The sequence below is a fragment of the Protopterus annectens genome, chromosome 7.part0 (genome assembly GCF_019279795.1).
Source record: "Protopterus annectens isolate FY-2018-M chromosome 7.part0, PAN1.0, whole genome shotgun sequence".
NCBI lineage: Eukaryota > Metazoa > Chordata > Ceratodontiformes > Protopteridae > Protopterus > Protopterus annectens.
In genome coordinates this window covers 1,778,054,396-1,778,081,236 of record NC_056739.1, presented here as the reverse complement: position 1 = coordinate 1,778,081,236, position 26,841 = coordinate 1,778,054,396, and the positions used below count along the sequence as shown (strand labels likewise).

Below are 26,841 nucleotides of genomic sequence, written 5' to 3'. Positions count from 1 at the left end.
TACTGAGTATTTCTTTTTCATTTATTATTAAATATATTTAAACCTTTCAATTGTGGCTGGTCTGTCTATAGATATTTAAGCTGTTAGAGTACTTGCATTTCTATTTGGTGACACTGTGTAGGCCACTCTTAATAGCCTCGCTCTTGATCAAACTACCATTTGGATTAATAGTAACATTACACAGTAAGACTGTGCACCCTTTGTTAAGGCCCTTAAAGAAGCTGATAAGGAGTGTCTGGTGGTAGTCAAAACTACCTTATAGTGTGGGCAGAAGGGGGCATAGCTGGTAAACCTATGCCAGCCTTTCTCAGGTGTGTACATGTGTGTTTATACATAAATCAAATCTCAAAGAGTGCATGTGTCAGCTACTTGGGAAGGGACATGAATCACTTGTTGCACAGAGAGGGTTCTGGAGGTCTTGGCTTGGCCACTCAGCTGAGATCTCAACTCTATAGCTGTGTCAGTGGGGAGTCTTATTGGGGATCTGGAGAAAGAGGGAGAAAGCAGCCCCAGACTGACTGTGGTCTCTGTGTGCTCTTATGGGAAATTGCACTTTACTGTGCTTGTACTTGTCATCTTCCCAATGTATAAGGCCCCCACTGTTGCCAGTGGTGTGGACTGATGCTCCTTGATTACTGGCCCAGTGTTGGAGCATCACATATTAATTGGTTTGCAGTGGTGGGTTATCCACTTATTAGGATTCAGTGGTATGGATATTGAATTCCTGTAGCCTGTAAACAGTGGTTACTAAGGAAGGTGTTTGTACTATCAATCCGCCACACAGTGAACATTCAGAGTATGGCAAGTTGACAAGGAGCCAGTTGGCTGAGATGTGCCAGGCCAAAGGACTGGTGCATGCCAACCTGACTAAGGCAGAAATGATTGCAGCCTTGGGCTCAGCTACATCACAGACCAGGAACCAGGAGGACAACCACGCTGGTCTTGGTGATGCACAATTCTCAGAAAAGAGGCAGTTGAACCTTTTACACAGAGGACTTAACAATTCATCTGGAGTTAAAGAGACTTGAACTGGATGCCAAACAGTTAGAACAAGAATCAGCAGAGAGACTGCTACATCTGGAGGCTGAGGAAAATGAAAAACTGCAATGACTGAAAGCTGAGGAGAATGAGAGGCAGAGGTGACATGAGAAGGAGATGCTGACTCATCGCCAGGATCATGGAGGTAATGGGGAAGGGAGTAACTGAACCCCAGAAGCAACAAAGGTCAGTAAATTTCTTCCACATTTTACAGAGGGGGTAATTTTGACAGTTTTATTCATATGTTTGAAAGGGTATTGTTAAGTCGTACATTACTTTAAGAATGAAGACAGATACAGATCTTTCTCTCTTTCAGTGGCTTTTATTAACTACAGTACACACATGCAGTAGCCTCATGGAAAGCACCAGGGAGACTCCCAGAACAAAGGAATAAACAAGCTTATATACTGGTGATATTGCTGACAATACAAAAAATAGAGAAATTAACCAATTAGACCATTATACAGGGCAATTAACCAATCAAAGGTTTACCCATAAACATAAGACAATTCACATCATCATATCTCTAGGCAGACAGAAAGAGTTGGATATACTTCCATAAAAGGCACAGTTTCCTGCTTTCAGGCAGACTCTTGTTTGTTCAGTATTTTTCCATTATTCACAGTTCAGAGTTCACAGTACTCAGTACATCTCAGTTTATACAAACTGTCACATACTCAATTCCCTTGAACACATGCTTTTTGACTGTTCATATTCTACAATCCCCCATTTGATGCTGTGTAAGCATCATAATTTAACATGTCATACATTTGCCACAAATCTAGCACAACCATGCTACTAGTCTTTTCATCATTGAGAGACTTTGTCATTTCATTACCTACAATCATAGTTGCAGGCATATAAAACTTAGGTACTTTTTTCACAGTTTTTGAAGACATTAATTTCAAGATCATTGCTTTGATTAGAAATAAGACAACAAAAGCAATGATTGCTAATACTGCCATTAATAACATCAGTTTCAACAGTCCACCTCCCCAACCTGAGAACAAGTTGGTCAATCAAGCCCATGTTGAGCTATCAGCCTCTTTGGCCTCTGAAAGTTTGGAAATTCTCTGAATCAGTTCAAGGTGACTTTCAATTCCTTGCTGATTGTCGGGAATAAACGTACAGCACTCCTCCTGGATTAAAGCGCAAGTTCCTCCTTTCGCTGCTAGGGTGAAATCGAGAGCCATAGAGTTTTGGAGTACTACAGCTCTCATAGCAGTCACTTCATCGGTTACTAGTTCTAAGGCAGAAAATGTAGCATTGCTCAAAATTTCGAGCAGTTTAGATAACTTTCTCAGTTCTCAAATTGATTTCACTGCTCCGTATGATGGAATTATACCAGCCCATGATATGACATCATCACCCAAGTCCATATGGGACAGTCCTTTGGTACTAGCATGAGCTAAGTCATGATGATAGATCCATGAAACATCAACTTGGCCTACCGGATTGGCAGGCTTCTTGACCTCTCGATCATTCCGAATTTTTCCCTTAGGTAATGTAGATACATGTCAAATAGCTGGAACTAGGTACCCCAGGAAACAGCTGCCAGACCAGTTTCCTGGTAGCCATTTATATGATTTTCTTCCGCACACAAAATAACAGTTTTCTACTTTAATGGTGATTTTGATAGACTTAAAGTGATTCCCAGTATTCTGTTGTCCTTCAAACATTTTCCAGTAGACAGTTTCTATTTTCTGGGAAAAGTCAGCTATAGAGTTTTTAGCAATTCTTAATATAGGTGAGAAATCTGTTACACAACCCCATGCAGTGTAGTTATATACCACAGTTTTGTTACAATGGCTCCACCCTACTTTAGTTTTATCAAGTTTTTGAAAACACACAGTTCCATTTTGACGGACAGACAACTGTAATGCTACTTTGTGTTTTGAAATAACTATTGATGTGTCGTAGATCAGATTCGTCCAAGTCTCTTCAATCCCTAAAGGAACTATATTTAGCATCAAACCCCCATGAACAGTAGGGAAGGCATTGCAGATCCAGCAGTTGGATACATTAAGGGATGATGCATAAGTATATTTTATAGCTTGGTAGGTATTGAATGGTGGATGCCAGGTAGTCCTTTTGGCATGAGGTGTTACTGTAGCAGAAAATAGAAATGGCCACAGTAGAAATATGAGAACAACAAAAATAACCACCAAAATAGCTGTACAGTACTTTTGTGGAAATGGTGGTTTCAGTTGAATTGTGTTGAAATGAAGAACTGTTCCGATTGGAGAAATGTCAGACATTATCAAGTGCAGGGACAGTATGGCTTCGAGTTCGGGAAGCAATAGGTGGAGAATCAGGAGCTGTGAAAGGTAGAGGTGTTTGATCTTCAGAAGGGATGACTTTCTTAAGGTGTGATATATGAATCCAGGTGGGTGAGCCTTGTAATCGTACTGCTGAAGATGTTGTCAATAGAACCAGGTAGGGCCCCTTCCAACAAGGTTGTAGTGCTGTTTTTCTGGAGAAATACTTGACGTACACCCAATCGCCTGGTTGTAGTTCAGAAGGCGTGAAAGGATCAGGGTTATGTTGTGCCACTGCTACTTGGTGGTGATAACACTGTAACAAGGAAACAAGAGAAGTGCAGTATACAATAACATCACGATCAAACGCATCATACTCAGAAAAGGGTGGTGGTGGAGTCATGGACATGCGCATAGGGCGGCCCATTAGGATTTCATGAGGAGAAAGACCTTTAGTAGGATGTACTTGAGCTCTCATAGAGAGCAAAGCTAGTGGTAAGGCCTGTACCCAAGTGAGGCCTGTTTCAGTAGTAATTTTTGCTAGTCTAGTTTTCAGTGCTTGATTCATGTGTTCAATGATTCCAGAGGCTTGCAGTCTATATGGGCAATGAAATTTTAGAGTGATGCCCAACATAGCACACAGTGAGTCAATTAACTGAGCTGTAAAATGTGTTCCATGATCTGAATATATATAACAAGGAACACCAAATCGAGGTATAAATTCATAACAAAGTTTCTCAGCAACTGAGACAGCATCATTTTTCACACATGGGTATGCTTCTAACCATCCAGAAAACACATCAACAACAGTTAAAACATATTTAAAATGTGCACAAAGTGGTAATTCAATAAAATCCCATTGCAAAGCACAAAATGGTCCCAATGGTTTTGGTAAGGGTTGTGCGGGAGCCATTCTGCCTTTGGCAATATTGTACTGTAAACAAATGGAGCACGTGCTCACAAAGTGCTGTACAGAAGCAGAAAGCTTTGGGGCAAACCATTCTTTTTGGATTTGTTTTATTAAAGCTTGTACCCCAACATGGGCTGGCAAATGATAAGCTTTAATGAGGGAATTTAGCATGGATAGGGGGCAGACCAATCTGCCATCTGGATGCTGCCAAATTAAATCAGAGCATTTAAAACAATTTTGAGCCAGCCATGTTCTTCTTTCTGATTCTGAAACCTCATTCTGTAAAGCTTTTAGCACTGTTTCATCAAAAGTTTTCATAGATTGTAACGGCTGCAGAAAGTGACCCTGAACAGTTTGTGAGAAAGCAGCCTGTTTAGCAGCCCAGTCAACAAAATGATTGCCCTTACTTTCAAAAGTGTCATTGGATTGATGGGCTGCACATTTAACAACAGCAATTTCAGAAGGTAACAATAAGTCTTGTAATAAATTACTGATATAAAAATGTTTTTTAATGGGTGTCCCGGAGGATAAGAACCCTCGTTCTTTCCATAATATGACAAAATCATGAACAACACCATGGGCATAACGGGAATCAGTATAAATAGTAACAGACTTGTCTTTAGCTAATTTACATGCATGTGATAATGTCACTAATTCCGTGGCCTGCGCGGAGGTGCCTGTAGGTAGTCGTGCTGATCGCAATACTTCAGTCGGTGTACAGACTGACCAAGCAGCTTGGAATTTTCCGAAGTTTGTTCTCTAAAGCAAACTTCACACTACTCAAGACTTGTGTGGTATCCTTCAAGGCCCCTGAGCCAGTGGAAACCACAACCCAAGCTGCGGAAGCCCTTACAAATGCCTTCTATGAACACCTCCAGGACTGCATGGATCAGGCAATCCCAAATAAAACCAAGACTCTTTCCACAAAGGGCAAACGTCCAGTCTGGTGGACCCCAGCCATTAACAAACTTTACAATAAGAGGAGAAAGCTATTACATGATAGAACAAAATCCATAAAAGGGAAGTCACCCCTAATCATTATTAGTAAAAATATACGAGCACTCATAAAATCAACTAAGGCCAATTTTGAGAGAAAAATTGCCATGGATTCAAAGGACAATCATAAGGCCTTTTTCAGCTATGTTAGGAACCTGGGTAGAAACTCCCAGATATGCTCAGAATTAGTCCAAAATGATACAAAAATCACTGAACCCACAGACATTGCCAACATACTGGCAGACAGGTTCAGTGCAAACTTCACCCCCCTCTCCCCCCAAAGGAGAGATAACTATCCCAGCGGAGTGTAACGTCCCAGACATCTCAAATGCACAGGTGAAAGCTGCTCTCTCTAAAGCTAAAAACACAGCATCAATGGGACCAGATGGTGTCCCCGGCTGTGTGCTACACGAGCTAAATGAGGAATTAAACCCGCACATAAGGCAGCTGTTTAATCTCAGCCTTACCACAGGATACGTGCCCAAGGAGTGGCGTACGGCAACTGTGGTCCCACTCCACAAAGGCGGTGCCTCTACGGACCCTGGTAATTACCGCCCCATAAGCTTAACAAGTCTAGTCTGCAAAGCTATGGAGAGGATCATAATGGAGCTCATAAACAAAGATATAGGGGACTTGCAGACATTGGACCCGACCCAGTTTGGCTTCGTCAAGGGCAGATCATGCCTTTTGAACTTGGTCGACTTCTTCAAAACAGTCACCAAGGCCATTGATGAGGAAAGGCAGTCCATACAGCCTACCTTGACCTTGCAAAGGCTTTCGACACAATACCCCACTCGGGTATTGTAGAAAAACTTACCAGCTTAAATGTAAACCCATATGTCACAAGATGGGTTGCAAGCTGGCTTAAGGACAGAACCCACAGGGTTAGAGTTGCTGGCGCTATGTCAGACTCCAAGCCGGTCACAAGTGGTGTCCCACAGGGCTCGGTCCTTGGCCCCTTATTGTTCGGCATCTACTTCTCAGAAGTACAGGCCAACATGGGAGGACTTTGGCTGACAAAGTTTGCAGATGACTGCTGCCCCAACCTACCATATAGGTGGCAATCCACTAAGCACAGAAGAGGTTATCAGGGACCTGGGGACCCAGGTTGACAGTGGCCTTTCTTTTGACACTCACGTTGCTAAAGTGGTTAGAAAGACCTTCTACATTGCCCACCTGATCATGAAGGGATTCACATCCAGATCTAGTGAGGTCATTGTTCCCCTGTACTCTTCACTTATCAGACCAATGATCGAGTACAATGCCCCATTTGGGATGTATCTCACCCGACATCTGCAGCAATTGGAGAGACCCCAAAAGTTCCTCACCAAAAGGATAAAGGGACTCCAAAATCTGTCATATGCTGCCAGATTGAAGAAACTCCAGCTCTATTCAGTCGCATACCGTCTTCTCAGAGGTGACATGTGCCTGACATACAAGGCCATGTCCAACCCGGAATTAATGGACATGCTCCACCTCAAAAAATCCAAATCCACCAAAACCACTAGAGCAAGCGACTTAAACCTTAGCATGGATATAAATAGGATGTGCTGGAGGGATAGATTTATCACTCAGAGACTCCCTATGCTGTGGAATAAAATCCCGGTCCATGTGAGGCAGAGCACCTCGCTGGCTCTGTTCAAGAGAAATTTTGACCTGTGGATGGGAGATCGTAGGTTTACCCCGGGAATAATCTCTGTGTCACTGCTGGACAGAGGCACAACAAACTAATGGGCACAGTATTTTTTCATATAAGGGGTGGCGTAAGCCACAAAACTTTGGGCTAGGCTTATAAATGCCTTAGGGCAGATAGCCTAGTATAGACCTATGAACCTATGAACCTATAGTGGAAAGTGCATCGGACACGGATATCCTTCAGAAGGGACTCACAGAAACAGATAGCTGGTGCCAGAGCCATGGCCTGAAGTTAAACGCCAAAAAATGTATAGTCATACCCTTCGGGAAAAACAAGGTAACCCCAAGCTGCCATATAGGTGGCAATCCACTAAGCACAGAAGAGGTTATCAGGGACCTGGGGACCCAGGTTGACAGTGGCCTTTCTTTTGACACTCACGTTGCTAAAGTGGTTATAAAGACGTTCTACATTGCCCACCTGATCATGAAGGGATTCACATCCAGATCTAGTGAGGTAATTGTTCCCCTGTACTCTTCACTTATCAGACCAATGATCGAGTACAATGCCCCATTCGGGATGTATCTCACCCGACATCTGCAGCAATTGGAGAGACCCCAAAAGTTCCTCACCAAAAGGATAAAGGGACTCCAAACTCTGTCATATGCTGCCAGATTGAAGAAACTCCAGCTCTATTCAGTTGCATACCGTCTGCTCAGAGGTGACATGTGCCTGACATACAAGGCCATGTCCAACCCGGAATTAATGGACATGCTCCACCTCAAAAAATCTAAATCCACCAAAACCACTAGAGCAAGCGACTTAAACCTTAGCACAGATATAAATAGGACATGCTGGAGGGATAGATTTATCACTCAGAGGCTCCCTATGCTGTGGAATAAAATCCCGGTCCATGTGAGGCAGAGCACCTCGCTGGCTCTGTTCAAGAGAAATCTTGACCTGTGGATGGGAAATCGTAGGTTTACCCCGGGAATCATCTCTGTGTCACTGCTGGACAGAGGCACAACAAACTAATGGGCACAGTATTTTTTCATATAAGGGGTGGCGTAAGCCACAAAACTTTGGGCTAGGCTTATAAATGCCTTAGGGCAGATAGCCTAGTATAAACCTATGAACCTATGAACAGGGTCCATCAATGAAAAGAACTAAATCAGGATTTTGCAAAGGAGTATCATATAATTTTAACCTAGGCGAAAGAACAGAGTTAGCCACAAGCACACAATCATGTGGTTCGCCCTCGTCTGAGGTTGGTATTAAAGAAGCAGGGTTTAGTGGTGGGCAGCATTTAACTTGTAAAGCAGGATTTCCCATTAAACTTATCTCATACTTAGTAAGGCATGCATTTGAAAGATATTGTGCTTTAGTCTTCAGAAGCAAGGCTTGAACAGCATGTGGGGCTGCTAATACAGTGTCATGTCCCAGGGTTAGTGGAGCTGCCATGTCTACCAAGACGGCAGCAGCTGCCACAGCCCGTAAGCAAGCTGGATAACCAGAAGCAACCGGATCCAATTGAGTGCTATAGTAAGCAATTGGTCAGTATCCTCCAGTGCGTTGCTGGGTTAAGAGACCCAGAGCAGTCTTATTTAGTTCGCAACAAAAGAAAACAAAAGGTTTGGAATAGTCCGGTAACCCTAAGGCAGGACGATTTACCAAGGCTGTTTTGATTGCCTGAAAAGCCTCATCATGCTGTGACGTCCAGGGTAGAGGGTCTGTAATGTCTTTTTTCAAGAGGTGCAACAGAGGGGCGGTAATTTCTGAAAAATTAGACACCCACTGTCTGCAGTATCCTGCTAGACCAAGGAACCCTCTAAGTTGCCTCTGGGTTACAGGACATGGTGCATTTTGAATAGAACTGATACGGTTAGGGAGTATCCAGCGAGAACCCATTTCAATAATGCGTGATTATCTTGCAATGGTCCCAAAGTTATTGGGACTGGGACAGTTTCAGAATACTCAATAGGTATACCAGAGACACCTACTCCTTTAGTTACTTTATTAGAAAGTGGGATATTCATGGCCGTTCTGCTAGTTAGCATAGATTTAGTCGCTTCGGTATCAATCAAAAATGGATATGGTTTATTTTTAACCAGTAACATGACATGTGGTCCGTCCTGATTCACAAGAAGGAAGGGGTACAACTGCTGTTGTTTCTGTTCAGGGAACCTTCATTGTGGTTGCTGTCGAGGGTTTGGCGTCCAGTTAGAATTTCATTGTTGTGATGCCTCAGTGTATGGTGCAGGTTGTTCAGCCAAATATGGACACTCATTTTTCCAATGGTCTACCTGGCCACAATTGAAACACTCAGTCTGTTTACTGGGATTCTGGGGTTGGGTCATTTGTGTACCTTGATAGTTTTGTTTATTTTGAGTAGTTGGACTGTGACCTCTACCCCGCCCTCGTCCTCTACCTCGGTGACCAGGTTGGCCAAAAGCGTTACACACTTGAATTTGTGCTTGTACTAATTTTTCCTGTAAATCCTTTTTTTCTTTAGCCAAATGGTCAGATAGGTATTGTACTTGCTGAACTAACTCATGCAGGCCTAAACTAGGCCAATTCAAACATACTTATTTTAATTTATCTCTCACTTGAGGGCGTAAGCCACCCACAAAAGCGGCTGACAGCCCGCTCTGTGCTGGCCCTTCGGTGGACTCTGGGTATCCGGAATATGCCTCAAAGGCATCAGTAAGTCGTTGTAAGTACTCATCTATAGGTTCGTCTTCTCTCTGTATGACTGACTTAATCTTAGACCAATTTGGGGTAGGTGGCACTATGACGATGATAGCATCAACTATTCGTTGTCTGACTGCTTCAAAACTGTTTTCTCCTTGTGTATTATGCTTTGGTATGGGGTGGGGACATTGGCATGATCCCAGATACGTTTCATCAGATCAGCTGGAACAGCATATTGGAGGACAGCTTTAACTTCTTTTATAGTAGGATTTTGTAAACAAATGTGTCCGGCTAATACACGTTGAAACTTTGCTGGGTTATTACGAATGGGCGGAAGTGATTTAGTAATAGCTCGAAAATCAACTGCCGACCACGCCCTAGGTACGACCACAGTAGCCGGTTGTTCTGCACCTCTAGCATGTAGTGGATATGGAAATCTCCCTCAGTGGAAATACTCCTGCTTTGTCTGATGAACTCGTGCTTGAATCAGAAGTAAAGCTTTGATGAGATTTATCCGGACTAATGAAACTATCCTTGTCCTTAATCACAATTGGGCATTGCTTATAATATTTACCCTTGTATGAATATATACTTTTCCTGTTTTGAGGTATTTTCGGCTGACTGGACCTAGGGTCAAAAAGCGTTTGCACTTTTCTTTTGTGCTGTTTCTTTACCTTAGAGCAGGTTACTCTAGGGGATGATTTGCCTGTATCTATTTGGTCAGGTTGTTCTATAGCCAGGCGGCTAGACTGACCTCCTATCACCTGATCTCCCCGTCTGGGGTCTGGAATAATTTGCTCTTCCCTCCATCGGCCTTCACTCTGTATTGTGGAGTTAACAGTTCCGTCCTGAAGTTGTGAAGGCTGATATTGCGGTGGAGGTGCTGTAGGGGGTGGGGGGAACCATGGATTATCATCTTCAGATGATTCAGGTATCTGTAATTTATTTAACTCTTGTACTGGATATAATCCCTTAAAGGGTGGTTCTTTTAAACATTTACCATTTGCTATATCTAGATTCTTAGCAGTTTGTCACAGTTCCTTTATCTGTTCTTTTAACTTTTGTTGACTATCCTTAAGACTACTAATGACCGAGTCCTTTTCCCATTCTTTAGCCTCGCACATCCAATCATTAAAAGCTGCCCAGCACAACCCTGGTATTTTTACTTTCTTTTTTAACTTTTTTCGTAAATTAGTCAGAACATCTTTATTAAAACTACCATTTTCCAGAAAAGCAAGATCGCCATCATCCTTAGTAAGGGCGATCCACTGATCTAAAAACATACAACTGTCCCAGGACACCCGATGAAACATAACCAGCTGGTGTACCTTTTTCTGGCTCATTTAAATTCCCGCACTCGCTCCCATTTTCACTCAGTACCCCACTATCACTCAATAAGCTATACCTGTTTAACACAGGTTTAGCTAAGGCGTTATGAAAACGTCTTGTTACCCCACTGTCATTCCTCTTTTCATATGTATGACACCAGTATTTTCCGTATTAACCCCACTCTCATACTGCGCATTCAAAGCAGAAAAGAAATGCATGCCACTTACCTTAAAACGACTGAAGGATGGAAATCATAACTTTGTCAGATATAAAAAAAATTTTGTTCATAAAACTTTAGAAAGCAGACAGGGACAGAAAAATGGAAGAAATACTACAGAAACAGAAAAATCTGTTGTGGTCCCTTTTAGCAGTATTTCGTTCAGTTCTCGACTGCTGCACAGGGCCGGCCTTAGGTATAGGCGAACTAGGCGACCGCCTAGGGTGCCGTATAGGCCGGCCTCAAAAGGGCGCAAATTCCGCAATTGTATAGGGATCGGAGTTCTGCTGTGATTTGACCATAACCGAGAAAGCCGAGACAACAACAACAACAAATTTCACCGCTGGGCACCCATAGACTGAGGCTAGGCAATTGCGCCCTCCCCCAGACCCAGTTCAAGCACGAACTTGCTCATTTTTTTTTTATCCTCCACAGTAGCACAACCCCCACCCTAAGCCATGTTCTCACTCATTCCCCTCCCCTTGCAGGACGTATAGTCTTGATGTGATGTGAGTGGCTGCTCTTATGGGGCATTATTCAAATCGTCCTATCAGTGATGATTCTGCATCACTGACATCACGGCCACTGATCCATTGTGCATATATAAACAGCTAGCTCCCACCTCTCGTTCCTTCCTTCATTGATGCGCTAGAGAGGCGGGTGCAGCTATTGGCTATTGGACATCATAGTTCTTGGAATCTGGACGTCAGCGTCGTTTTGTTTGCCTGGTTCATTCTTCCACATGGGCTACTATGGAGCGTTTGGAGTTTTAATTTCAACACCGGCGGCTAGGAGGTCAGGTAAGTGAGGGATGGGGTACGCCGGGGATTTATTTGTGATGTGATTTGTGAACGAAGTATTTTTTTTTTTTTAGTCTGTTTAATATTTTTGAAAGACCAGTATTTTAGCCTAGGCTTTCAGTTAATCCCTAGAGTCGGCCAGATTTTGTGTGTAGCACTAGTACAGTCAGTAAGGCAGATTCCTCTAATAAGCAATGCTCCCAAGATGTAGAGGACAGGGAAATGTAACTAGCATCGTTCGTAAAGCTGCTCTTTGAGCATATAATAATAATAATAATAAAAAGGCTGTTACTAGTACAAGCAGCACCTTATGCCTTTACAGAGAAAAATTTTGGGTCAATGGGATGTGTTATTCTGGTCAGAGTATGGTTTATTTTTGTAAGCAGTCTCCACAGCAGCAGGAGGATGATGACTGCTGAGAAAATAAGGGTTTGTCTTGTTGCTTTTGTTTGGTAAATGATTTTTTTATGGTGGAGCTTGCTAGGGGGGTACTCTGAACTTCTTTCGTAAAGGACATGTGCAGAAAAGGTATACTCTTCTGGGAAGTGTAAAGACTGAGTTTAGGTCCGCATGTGATTTGGCTGACCATTAAAATGCCTTATAGACGCTGAAGATGGAATGTTGAGGTTTGCGTTGTATTTGCCCAATGACAGAGATGTTGATAAATTCTTATTTAAATAAATATTTTGATATTTTACGTTACCATTGATTGCTTGAAAGCAAAGAAAGAGATGGGCATGTTTTGTTCAGGAGTAAGGATGAGTTAAGCCACAGGATAGATTGCTGGATTTAGTAGAGAATGCAGACTATATGAACAGAACACTAGATACTTATGGTTGTAAGTTTTTAAGATGTCAGATGGTTTTGGAAACATCTAAGCTTCTTGAAGATCTGTTTTTGGATTAATAGAAAAGAGGCAGTCTGAGAAGGAGGCTCAAGTTTATTTAAGTGCTTGTAATGAATGAAAAGTAATGAAATGTCAAGAATCGTGGGCTGTGTGTAATTGTAAATAAAATGTTAACAACATCATCGGGGTTGTAGAAACTGGATACCTTCATGCAATCATTTTTTAAATACTTGTATTCTGCAAGAAATATTTTAAAGGCTAGTGTAAAAATCACAGCTGCATCTTCTGGTTGTTGTTTCACCGTACATGTATCTTGCTAAGTTGCTACAGTGCTATGTGTGCAATATTTGGGTTGTAGTCTGTATACCTTCTTGCTAGTATGCCCATGCTGAGGCACATCACAAGTCTGTTACCCTATCATGAACGTATTTTGCAAGAAAACTTGTCAAGTCCCACGGAGTACAAGTTGCTAAAGATGATACAAGAGTGAGTACAGATCTCGTTAAGTAACTTGCTTAGAGTTGTGTTGTATTATGATGAAGACCAAAGGAATCAAACATGGGGCCTACAGATTAAGTGAAATGAACTATAATATTATAGGAATAGTAGCGGCAACAACTGATGGCCTTAAAACGATATTATCTGTATATAGTAGTTGTCATATGGGAAAGCTGAACCAGGCAATAGATGGAACGTTTGGAATTTGATGCAGTCTAAGTTTACTGATTCATTGTGTATGACTTTTTTTTTTTCTTTACAGTCTAAAACATGGGAGGTTATAGTTCTCTTTGCTAGGGGAAGAGAGACACTGCATGCCTGAGCAGTAAATCAAATTACTGCATGTTCCTTTTTATGCGTCAATCTCTAGCACACAAATACCTACTATTTGTAGATGAGCTGTACAGTAGTTACATTTTGATTAATAGAGGGTTGGAGTATTGCACCAACCCCCCCCCCCCAAAGTATTCTTTGTGGATATATAGTACTGTTGGCTTATACAAAGGAAAGTTGTGTTTTCTTCCGTCAGGCTTGGCTGCTAGCATTGTTGCCTCACAGTAAGATGCTGTCCGGTTCGATTCTCAGCTAGAGCGTCTTGTGTGGAGACGTGCATGAATGGGCGTACCTTTGTGCATCAGGGCTGGCAACTGGCAACTCGGTATGTAAAAATCTACTGCCAATCATTAGAGGACCGTAGTTCCACTATGGCGACCCATAACCAGGAAAAAGCCGAAAGACACAACATTGTTTAGTAAGATTGCTAATATAATCTTATGGGTAGCATTCCTGGTCATTTTACCACATAAATGACATTGTTCCTGCAGCTAATTATATTAAAGAAATAGAACATAGTTCACACCAAATCAATTTAACATCTTATTTGTAAAGCGTGATATTTGTTTTAGCTTGCTAGCAAGTTTGTTTATGATAGATGTTTGGGATTGTGAGGACAGCTGGTTATAAGAATTCAAGCTGAGCCCGGTTGCACATGAAGTGAGAGTGTCTGTTTGCAGTCCTTATAAATTATGCAACAAAATGATAAATTGGTACATCTACTTGTCGCCACATTTAGCCTAATACAGCTACTGATCTCCTTTCCATTCCAGCTCTACAAAAGTGCCAAGCGGTTTTATTAGCCTCTGCTGTCATTGCTTCCACACTTGCACCATTAATGATTCCATTTCTTAGGCTTCCTTAAAAATTTGATGGCTGCTATACTGAATTTTTTTGTCGTGTAATCAAGAATTGAAGCTGTGACGTCTTTTAACAAGCATTGTGACAAAAAACAGAATTGTGAGTGTGTAGTACTGAGATTTGGTTGAAGAGAATGAAGAAAGACAGACTTCAGCCCCAAGTTTCACTGGGGTGTTGGAGGTGTTTGCCTCACTGGCTCAAGATTGATGTAATGTGGCTATATGTGGGGGTGGGGGCATATTGCAATGACATCAGTGCCTTTAATGTTAAGGGAGAAGGTCTACATGGTTTAGAGTGGAGTGGTAAATGACTGGAAGGCCTTTTTATTTTACAGAAGAAAACCAAAAGTGTTCTAGTTCAGAATGATAACTCCATGGATAGGCTGCGCAGCCAAGTGCTCTGGATTATGCAGAATGCATGTGTTTATTTGTGAAATGTGAACGAAGCAGAGGCATTTTTTTAGTGTGTGTGATTTAAAGCAGGGGCCAGGGAAGCACTTAATTGTGTGATTGAAAAGAAGTAGGGACGCATTTTGTAATTGTGTGAAAGAAGCAGGGAAGCACTTTGTAATTGTTAGTTGGTGTGTCTCTCTGGGTTATGTTTGCAGGTGTTTTGGCATGTTTTCAGACTGTTCAAGTAATTTGGTTTATGACCATTCATGACTTGCTGCTGGTACACTTTAGCTGTTTAAGTAACCAGGGTGTTTCATTCAGTGTGGTCATTTTCTTTGCTCATTTTTCATAAGTAAGATATAAAAGTTAGTGTATTTTTCAGTAGAAATGTCACATGATTTATCTAGATTTCAGTCTTTATAATTCAGAGAGTATATATCCATTTTCTTTACGACTAAGGTGCTTGATTGCTGTGTGTTGGTTGGGATGATTCTGCTGTCTAGTGTACACTTAAAACTACTAAGCATGGACAATGCTGTGCAAGATGCAAAACCAAATCAGGAGTGCCCAGCCTTTAGTTTGTAGTCTGCTTTGAGACTATGGGAAATCTAAGATATTATTAGTATGAGAACTGACAAGTTTTCATAAGGACAGCTTATTAATTTGTGTCATACAGATTTACAGTTCATTCCAGCAGTTATGGTATTAAGTGACTAGTCAACATTATTCTTAGTGGTTATGGTAGATTTTGAGGTTTCGGCTGACTTCGTGTTGTGAATGCAAATATTGGTTGGGATTCTTCTAGTGTTAACACAAGCTACTGCAACATTTACTTCGTATCGGATGGTGATCAAGCTCTTTTTTTTTTTTTGCATGGTACAAGGACTGAGTGAAATACAACCATTAGAATGTTTTATGAAATCAGCTTTTGGCTTTATTTCATTTCACCCATTGTTTAACCACAGTAGTCATGTCATGTGACTGAACAGATTTCTGCTTTGCTTTTTGTGATGTACTTGATGAATAGTTAAAGCATATTTGATAGCAGCATAAGCATTGCTAGTGCAGTTTTTTGAAGGCATATTTGTGGTGATTTTTACTTTCTGATTTTGTCAAATGCTATATAACACTTGCTCAACTTTTTACTGTTGGGCAGTGCAGTTTTACACGTCAGATTACTGTCAGTTATTTAATGAGCAGTGGCAAATTAAATGTCACTGTGGGTGCTCGAGAAACAAAGCTGAGTGAGCATGTGTGCACTGGAAGTTGTGTTAGTTTCTTAACTCTCTCAACTGCATTTGAATGCAAATTGTTACTTCTGGTACCATAGTTACAGTACAGATTTTTAGTATTTATGGTTTGAGTCTCACACTGCTGCATTTTTAGTTTGAATTGCTAACACTCAGAAATTAGTTAACAATTTACTTGGCTGCTGTCAGAATGATACTAATTGTAAACGTAGTGAATGAAAGCGCTAAAAACTACTTCATGGTCTAAGTTTTTCGTCTGTTGGAAGTTGTTCGTTCTGGATTTTGGTATTTTTATTTTGTCTGTAGAGTAACTGTGCATTTTTATATACCACAGTGCCTGGCTATTCAGCTGTGATTTTTTCCTTTTGAAAATGTCTAGGACAGTTCATCAGTGTAGTTACCTGCAAAGGTATTTGGTGGTAGGTTTTGTATCACATGCTGCTGAAGTTCAAAATACCTATATTAAAACATGTAGGAAGAAATAACTGAATTTACTTGGCATTCTTGCCATAGCGGAGGAATAGCAGTGTGAGTGGGAGGGATGGAGACTCTATGTATAATAGCAGGGAACTTTGTAAACATGGTGCGGGTTTATTTCTACTGCTTCAGTGTGACTTTCTAACAATACATCAAACGTGAATTTTTTTTACTGTTTGCAGTACACTGATGTCGCAGCAAAATAATTTGAATGTCGAATGGTAATATGATTTAACATAGTAATTCATGTGCTGGTTTATATATAAATATTTTGTAGTACTAGTAAAAGAAGCATGTGTGGCTGTCTTATAGGTCCTTCCATCTAAGGAACAGACTGCTGTGCTATAATATATCAAGGAAATGTTGTACTGGCAGTAACAGTCATATTATAGGAAGGTTCTGCAGTGGAGTTGTAGAAGTGACTTCGGATTGTCTGTGGGGTGGTGCATCAATGGTGTTGGCTTATTTCTTTTTTTTTTGTACCATACAGTATGTTTACACTAATGTTTTGTCCTTCATAGATATTTGGGAAACTGGTTACCTTGAACGTGATAGGAACCTACTGTTGAAATATTTGGAAGCTTCAAGTGCTCCAATGAATACCGCCTCCTCTGCAATGAATACCGCCTCCTCTGCAATGAATACCGCATCCTCTGCAATGAATACTACCTCCTCTGCATCTATGAATCGGTAAACACTTCCATGACAACTGAATAGCATTCCTGATGCCTTACATTGTAGGCACGATCTGTGTGGACAGTAAATCAGATGAAAAATGAGCCACAACATCACTTTATGAACCAGTACAGTAATAGCATTTGAAATGTTTACAAGTAAATGGATAGGATGAGATGGGGGGGGTAAATGTGCTCAATGTAAGCAAGCTCTAGTTCCAGATGACTGGTTCTTGTATTTGAATTGGCTGTTTAGTGCCAATAATTGAGAAGCCTGTACACTGTTCTGCTGTTTTCTAATTTTGTATAGTATAAAGTTGGCTCTAATACATGTACTAACAACCATTTGTAGTTGCAAGGCCTAGTTGGGTGAATTGCAAGACTTGGGTGGGTAGGCAGCTCTAAGAATTGAGGGAGTTTATGAACACTGCAACTTCCATTCCTAACATCTGAATTTCCAAAATTTATTTTTAACAGACAGCCTGGAAAAGGTCCAAAGAAGCTTTCTGGTGCAGCAAATAGAAAAAGAAAGGCTCAGAGAGAATTGCAAGTGGCTAGTTTACGTGCTTCAATGATGCGATTTATGCATTCTAGTCAGACATTAGACAGTGAGCTGCAAGACAGGGACAGTGAAATGCTTCAAGAGGCAGATTTCTCTGAGGTGCCGAGCAGTCCTTCCAGTCCAGGTGAAAGTGACAGTTCCTGCCAAAGTCCCAGCGATGCTTGCTGTATGGTAGATGTTGAGGTGCCAAGCAGTCCTTCCAGACCAGGTGAAAGTGACAGTTCCTGCCAACGTCCCAACAATGCTTGCTGTATGGTAGATGTTGAGAATACTGGTACTGGATGTACAGATAATGAATCTGAGTCAGAGGTGTGTGATAATGGCTCTGACCTTGCAGGTGATAATGCCGAGTGTGACAGAGTGTGTGGAGCTCAGTCAGTGTCTGGGGCATCCATTGACTCTATTCCTGTGTGGTCAGAGCTAGGAGCAAGTCATGTATCTGGCCAAGTAGTAGATGTATGTGAGGAGGAAAGTAAGGAAGTAGATCCAGTAACACACAGGGAAGTCGATAGTGACCCTGGTAAATGGCCAGATCCCATGGATGATAAAGTTCGCTGTCTGTTAAGTGCTGCAGGGCCTGTTCAGATAATGAATCACAGTTTCCCCTATGATGACCACCATAGAAGATTTAACCCCATCTTTTATAATAAAAGTCTTACAAATGGTGAGACAGTCAGAAGGTCTTGGTTGGTGTATTCCGAAAGTAGTGACTTAGTATTTTGTTTTTGTTGCAAACTCTTCAGCAGTACTCATTTAGTTGCCCTGTCTAGTACAGGAACATGTGACTGGAAAAATTTGGGACAAAAGCTTATAGAACATGAGCGGTCAGTGAAACATAAAGAAGCTGCTGCTAAGTGGAGTGACTTGCATTTGAGGCTTAAGAATAGCTCCACCATTGATCACCACCGTGAGAACATGATTAAGTCTGAGAGGAAATACTGGAGAAATGTTCTGGAAAGACTGCTAGCAATCTGTCAGTACTTGTCCCAACATAACCTGGCATTTAGGGGTAGTGAGGATCGACTCTTTACAAGTGGTAATGGTAACTTCCTTGGGTTGGTGCAGCTGTTGGGCAAGTTTGATCCAGTAATACAAGAGCATCTTCGTCATATCAGTAATGCCGAGATCCATGATCACTACTTGGGGAAAACAATCCAGAATGAGTTGATAATGTTAATGTCAAAGTCTGTCAGAGACACTATTTTGAAAAAGATAAAGAGATGCCAAGTACTATTCCATTATATTGGATTGCACTCCTGACTGCAGTCATCAGGAACAGATGTCACTGACTGTCCGTATTGCTGAATGCAATGAAAGTGTGGAAGTTAAGGAGTACTTCTTGTCCTTCCTCCAGGTTACTGAGACTACTGGGGGTTTTCTGACTGACATTGTGTTAAATGAACTCAAAAGTTTGGGAGTTCCACAAGGTTATGACAATGGCTCTAATATGAAGGGGAAACATTCTGGTGTTCAGGCAAGAATCTTGTCTTTAAATCCACGTGCATTTTTGTACCCTGTGGCTGTCATAATCTCAATCTAGTAATTGGTGATGCTGCAAAGTCTTCAATAGATGCTGTTTCATTCTTTGGTAGTCTGCAGCGAATGTACACTCTGTTTACATCCTCTACTCAGAGGTACAAAATATTTCGTGATAATGTGTCTGGTCTAACTGTAAAGCCACTTTGTGAGACCAGGTGGGAGTGTAGGGTAGAAAGTGTCAAAGCAGTGAGATACCAAGTGGGTGCAGTTTATGATGCCTTAGTTTCAGTGGCAGAAGTTACAAAAGGGAAAGATCCTAAGGCATATTCAGAGGCAGCATCACTGAGCAGTGCAATGAAAAGTGCTAAGTTTTTAATAGCGCTGGTAGTCTGGTATGATGTATTAGTAAAGGTTGGACAAGTCAGTAAACTTTTACAAAGCTCATCCATGCAAATTGATCAAGCAGTGATTCTGCTTGAAGAACTGAAAAGGTTTTTAAAAGAATACAGGGCCACGGGGTACAAAAAGGCAAAAGTGACTGCAACTGAGCTAGCTGAAGAACTGGAAGTAGAACTCAAGTTTCCTGGTGCAGATGAGGTGAGACCCAGGAAAAAGAGGAAGCTTTTTGGTTATGAAGCCGATGATGAGTGTCTAATTAGTCCTGAACAGAATTTTAAAGTCAACTTTTTCTAACTCTTGTTGACATTGCACTGTCATCTGTGCAGGACAGGTTCACCCAACTTGCAGCTCATAGTGCTACTTTTGGCTTCCTCTACAACATACAAGACCTCTGTACGGTTTCTGATGATAAGCTATTGCAGCTCTGTAAAGACTTGCAGAATCTTTTAACGCACAATGACTCTGCTGATATCGATGCAGTAGAGCTGTATGAGGAATTGAAAACCCTTTGCCACATTATTACAAAGGGATTATCAGCACTGGATATCCTTAATGTAATGAAAAAGCGAGGGTTGGTGGAGATATTCCCACAGGTAGTGGTAGCTCTACGCATTTTGTTGACTCTGCCAGTGACAGTTGCATCTGGGGAGAGGAGCTTCTCCAAACTCAAACTAATCAAAACATACTTAAGAAGTACTAAGCTACAGGATAGACTTGTGGGCTTGGCTATGATTTCTATTAATAATGAAATATCTTGCCAGATAGACTCTGCTGATATAATTGATAGATTTGCTCAGTGCAAGACAAGAAAAGTGAAGTTTTAGTAAGTGGCTAGGTATGAATCTAAGTGTGCAAATTCACAACTGTTGTAAGCAGAAGCACAACAGTTGTAAGCGGAAGGCACAACAGTTCTGTAGTATGCGAGTTCCTGTACAGAAGCACTACAGTGGAGTTGGCAGGTAAGCACAAAGTTTGGTCAGCTATACACTATTCTGTATTGTAACTGTTACCTGAATGGGTATAACGAAGCTGACTAACCATGTTCTTGCATCTGCTAATATTTCAGCATGTGTACTGAAGGTATAGTTGCCTACTGCCAATGGGGTCATTCCCAGTCTTTGATCAATTACCTGACAATGGTACAGTATTTTTAACATGACTTGTGGCAACAAGCCTACTGTTTTTAAGTGACTCAAGTAGAAATGACAGTTTGAACAAGTGTAACATTTCATTGAAACATTGCATATAGAAATGTCACTGACTGTCTGTATTGCTGAAATGCTATGAAACTGTGGAAGGAAAGGCATACTTTTCTCTTTCCTCCAGGCTACTGAGACTGCTGCTGGCTTTCTTAGTGACATTGTGTAAAATGAACTCAAGTTGGGGAGTTCCACTAAACTGCAGTGGCCAGGGTTATGACTGGCTAATATGAAGGGAAAACATTGTTCAGGCAAGAATTTTGTCTTTACAGCCACATGCATTTCTTGTACCCTGTGGCTATCACAATCTCAATCTAGTAATTGCTGATGCAAAGTTTTCAGTAGATGCTGTTTCTTTGGTAATCTGCAATGAGTGTACACTGTTTACATTCTCTAACTCTGTTACAAACTATTTCGTCATGTGTCAGGTCTAACTATAAAGCCACTTAGACCAGGTGGGAGTGCAGGGTAGACAGTGTCATAGGTTCATAGGTTCATAGGTTCATAGGTTTATACTAGGCTATCTGCCCTAAGGCATTTATAAGCCTAGCCCAAATTATTGTGGCTTACGCCACCCCTTATATGAAAAAATACTGTGCCCATTAGTTTGTTGTGCCTCTGTCCAGCAGTGACCCAGAGATGATTCCCGGGGTAAACCTACGATCTCCCATCCACAGGTCTAGATTTCTCTTGAACAGAGTCAGCGAGGTGCTCTGCCTCACATGGACCGGGATTTTATTCCACAGCATAGGGAGTCTCTGAGTGATAAATCTATCCCTCCAGCACGTCCTATTTATATCCGTGCTAAGGTTTAAGTCGCTTGCTCTAGTGGTTTTGGTGGATTTGGATTCTTTGAGGTGGAGCATGTCCATTAATTCCCGGTTGGACATGGCCCTGTATGTCAGGCCCATGTCACCCCTGAGCAGACGGTATGCGACTGAATAGAGCTGGAGGTTCTTCCAACTGGCAGCATATGACAGATTTTGGAGTCCTTTATCCTTTTGGTGAGGAACTTTTGGGGTCTCTCCAATTGCTGCAGATGTCGGGTGAGATACATCCTGAATGGGGCATTGTACTCGATCATTGGTCTGATAAGTGAAGAGTACGGGGAACAATGACCTCACTAGATCTGGATGTGAATCCCTTCATGATCAGGTGGGCAATGTAGAAGGTCTTTCTAACCACTTTAGCAATGTGAGTGTCAAAGAAAGGCCACTGTCAACCTGGGTCCCCAGGTCCCTGATAACCTCTTCTGTGCTTAGTGGATTGCCACCTATATGGTAGCTTGGGGTTACCTTGTTTTTCCGAAGGGTATGACTATACATTTTTGGCGTTTAACTTCAGGCCATGGCTCTGGCACCAGCTATCTGTTTCCGTGAGTCCCTTCTGAAGGATATCAGTGTCCGATGCACTTTCCACTATGGCAGTTTGCAGTCATCTGCAAACTTTGTCAGCCAAAGTCCTCCCATGTTGGCCTGTACTTCTGAGAAGTAGACGCCAAACAATAGGGGGCCAAGGACCGAGCCCTGTGGGACACCACTTGTGACCGGCCTGGAGTCTGACACAGCGCCAGCAACTCCAACCCTGTAGGTTCCGTCCCTAAGCCAGTCCGCAACCCATCCCGTGACACATGGGCTTACATCTAAGCTGGTAAGTTTTCTACAATACCGAGTGGGGTATTGTGTCGAAAGCCTTTGCAAGGTCAAGGTAGGCTGTATGGACTGCCTTTCCTCATCAATGGCCTTGGTGACTATTTCAAGAAGTCGACCAAGTTCAAAAGGCATGATCTTCCCTTGACAAAGCCAAACTGGGTCGGGTCCAATGTCTGCAAGTCCCTATATCTTTGTTTATGAGCTCCATTATGATCCTCTCCATAGCTTTGCAGACTAGACTTGTTAAGCTTATGGGCGGTAATTACCAGGGTCCGTGAGGCGCCACCTTTGTGGAGTGGGACCACAGTTGCCGTACGCCACTCCTTGGGCACGTATCCTGTGGTAAGGCTGAGATTAAACAGCTGCCTTATGTGCGGGTTTAATTCCTCATTTAGCTCGTGTAGCACACAGCCGGGGACACCATCCGGTCCCATTGATGCTGTGTTTTTAGCTTTAGAGAGAGCAGCTTCCCCCTGCGCATTTGAGATGTCCGGGAGGCTACCCGGGGCTGGGATATTTACCTCTCCTTGAGGGGGGGAGGGGGGGTGAAGTTTGCACTGAACCTGTCTGCCAGTATGTTGGCAATGTCTGTGGGTTCAGTGATTTTTGTATCATTTTGGACTAATTCTGAGCATATCTGTGAGTTTCCACCCAGGTTCCTAACATAGCTGAAAAAGGCCTTATGATTGTCCTTTGAATCCATGGCAATTTTCTCTCAAAATTGGCCTTAGTTGATTTTATGAGTGCTCGTATTTTTTTACTAATAATGATCAGGGGTGACTTCCCTTTTATGGATTTTGTTCTATCATGTAATAGCTTTCTCCTCTTATTGTAAAGTTTGTTAATGGCTGGGGTCCACCAGACTGGACGTTTGCCCTTTGTGGAAAGAGTCTTGGTTTTATTTGGGATTGCCTGATCCATGCAGTCCTGGAGGTGTTCATAGAAGGCATTTGTAAGGGCTTCCGCAGCTTGGGTTGTGGTTTCCTCTGACTCAGGGGCCTTGAAGGATACCACACCAGTCTTGAGTAGTGTGAAGTTTGCTTTAGAGAAGTTCTTCACTATGGTCTTTTTTGTTTGGGGTGGGGGCGGGATGTGGATTTCCAGTGAGATTAGTTTATGATCAGATCTCACCAATGAGGGATATACTTCCGGTGTGGAGCATTTTGTCCCCATGTTTGTGACAATGAGATCTAGTATATTTTCTCCTCTCGTGGGAACAGTGACTAGCTGTTCCATGGCATTTGAATTTATGAACTCCAGGAACCGTTGGGCTAGAAAGTTAGGGCTGTGATCTGAAGTGGGTGCACTTTCCAATGCCTTGATCTCAGTGGCAGAACTTACAAAAGGCGAGGATCCTAAGGCATATCTGAAGCAGCATTGCTGAGCAGTACAACAAGTAATAGCACTGCTAGTCTGGTATGATGCATTAGTGAAGGTTGGAAAAAGTCAGTAAACATTTGCAAAACTCTCCCATGCAAATTGATCAAGCAGTGATTCTGCTTGATGAACTGAAAAGGCTTTTAACAGAATACAGGGCCACAGGGTACGAAAAGGCAAAAGTAATTGCTACTGAGCTAGCCTAGCTGAAGCACTGGAGGTAGGATTGAACTTTCCTGGTGCAGAGTAGGTGAGACCCAGGAAAGAGGCTTTTTGGTTATGCACCAAATGATTGTAATTAGTCCTGAACAGAATTTTAAAGTCAACTTTCAACACTCTTGTTGATGTTGCACTGTCACCTGTGCAGGACAGGTTCACTCTGCCATGGTGCCACTTTTGGCTTTCTCTAACATACAGGAACTCTTGGTAGTTACTGAAGATATTTCAATTCTGTCTAACCCACTTTGCATTTGCTGATATGCAGTACAGCTGTATGAGGAATTAAACACTGAATCCCTTTGGAGTAATGTCAGTGCTGGATGTCCTTAATGTAATAACGCATTCATGGAGATTACCAGAGGTAGAGGTAGCGCTGCACATTTTTGCGACACTGCATGTGATCTTTGCATCTGGGGAGTGAAGTTTCTCCAAACTAAGTACTATGTTATGAAATAAACTTGTGGGATTGGCTATGATCTGAATTAATAATTGATCTTGCCAGATGGACTGCTGATATAACTGATTTGCTCATTGCAAGGCATGAAAAGTGCAGCTTTTGTAAGTAGCTAGGTAGAGACTGAACAGTGTGCAAAGTATGCATGATTTCACATCTGATGTACCCTGTAGTCTGATCCTACAACAGAAGGCATAACAGTACTGTACTATGTCAGAGTTCCTGTAGGGCAGCACACAGTACTGTCAGCTAGGCACTATTCTGTACTATAACTGGCTTACCTGAATTGCTAGAACAAAGTTGAACCCTATTCTTCCATCTGCTAATGTTTCAGCATTCATAATGGTGTGGTTGCATAATGGCAGTAGGGTCATTGCCAGTCTCATATGCCAGTGACAGTATTTATACAGTGAACTGTGCGCCAACTGAACACGTAAGTGCCTCCTGCAGAGCAGACATGACAATACAAGTGTAACAAGTCACTGAAACATTGAATGTCACTGTCCATTTTTTTGAATGCAATGAAACTGGAAGGAAAGGGATACTTTTTGTCCCATGTTACTGGGACTACTGGTGGATTTCTCACTGACCATGTTAAATGAACTGAAGTTTGGGAATTCCACTACAGAACTGCAAGAGGCCAGAGTTATGACATATTGGCTCGAATATGAAATGAAAACATTCTGGTGTTGCAGGAATCTTGTCTTTAAATCCACGTGCATTTTTTAGTACCCTCAGGCTGTCACAATCTCAATCTTGTAATTAGTGGTGCTGCAAAGTCTTCAGTAGATGTTTCATTCTTTGGTAATCTGCAACGAATGTACACTCTTCAAAGGTACAAAATATTTAGTAATCTTGTCTGGTCTAACTAAAGCCACTTTGTGAGACCAGGTGGAAGTGTAGGGCAGAAAGTGTCAAAGCAGTGTGATGGGTGCACTTTCCAATGCCTTGGTTTCACTGGCAGAACTTACAAAAGATAAGGATCCTAAGGCATATCTGAAGCAGCATGGCTGAGCAGTACAAGTGCTAAGTTTTTAATAGTGCTGGTGGTCAAAGGTTGGACAAGTCAGTAAAAATTTGCAAAGGTCTTCCATGCAAATTGATCAAGCAGTGATTCTGCTTGACCTGAAAAGCATTTTAACATAATACAGGGCCACAAGGTACTAAAAAGCACAAGTAACTACTACTGAGCCAGCTCAAGCACTGGGGGTAGAATCCCAGTTTCATGGTGCAGATGAGGTGAGACCCAGGAAAGCTGAGGCTTTTTTTGTTATGAACCAAATGACTAGTCCTGAACAGAATAGTAAAGTAAACTTTTAACACTCGTGTTGTTGCAATCATCTGAAGGACAGGTTCACTCAAACGTGCAGCTCAGTGCTACTTTTGGCTTCATCTACAACATTCAGGAACTCTTGGTAGTTACTGAAGATATTCTGTCTGTCTAACCCACTTTGAATCTGCTAATATTGATGCAGTACAGCTGTATGAGGGATTAAACACTCACATTACTCCAAAGGGATTATCGGTGCTGGATGTCAATGTAATAAAGCGTGTATTAGTGAAGTTATTCCCACAGGTAGTGGTAGCTCTACACATTTTGTTGACACTGCTAATGACGGTTGCATCTGGGGAGAGAAGCTTCTCTAAACTACAACTGAAGTACTATGTGACAAGATAGACTTGTGGGCTTGGCTTGGATTTCAATTAATCTGGTATCTTGCCAGACTATGGTGATTTGCTATAATTGATTTGCTCAGTGCAAGGCACGATAAGTGCAGCTTTAGTAAGTAGCTAGGTAGGGAATGAATAGTGTGCAAATTATTCATGATTTCACATCTGATTTACCGAGTAGTCAATATTTTACAGTGTCAGGCATAATTGTGCAGTATGCCACAGTTTCTGTAGGGAAGCAGTACAGCAAATTTGATAGGAAGCTTCAGAGTACTGTCGCTTGTGCACTATTCTCTACTACTGTGACTGGCTGAGCTGAATGGCTATAACAACGTTGAACCCTGCTTCTGCATCTGCTAATGTTTCAGGGAATTGGTTATGGCTAGGCTTGTGTAGACCCTAGGGCCGATTTAGGTTCATCGTGTAAAGGTGTAATTTGCATAATGCCAATAGGGTCAGTGCCAGTCTTTAATCAATTACCAGACAATGATACACCATCTTTCACAGGAACTGTGCCAACTGAAATTTCTTTTTTAAGACTGCAGTAGACATGACAGTTTGTACAAGTGTAGCATTTCACTGCGAAACATTGCATATAGAAATGTACATCAAATGGCAGCAGGGG

The 26,841-nt window shown here is 41.9% G+C and overlaps 1 pseudogene; it reads left to right on the top strand.

Annotated features, from left to right (window-relative positions):
• The first annotated feature begins 18,018 nt into the window (after positions 1 to 18,018).
• Positions 18,019 to 20,468, top strand: LOC122806190 (annotated as a pseudogene).
• Positions 20,469 to 26,841: the final 6,373 nt, after the last annotated feature.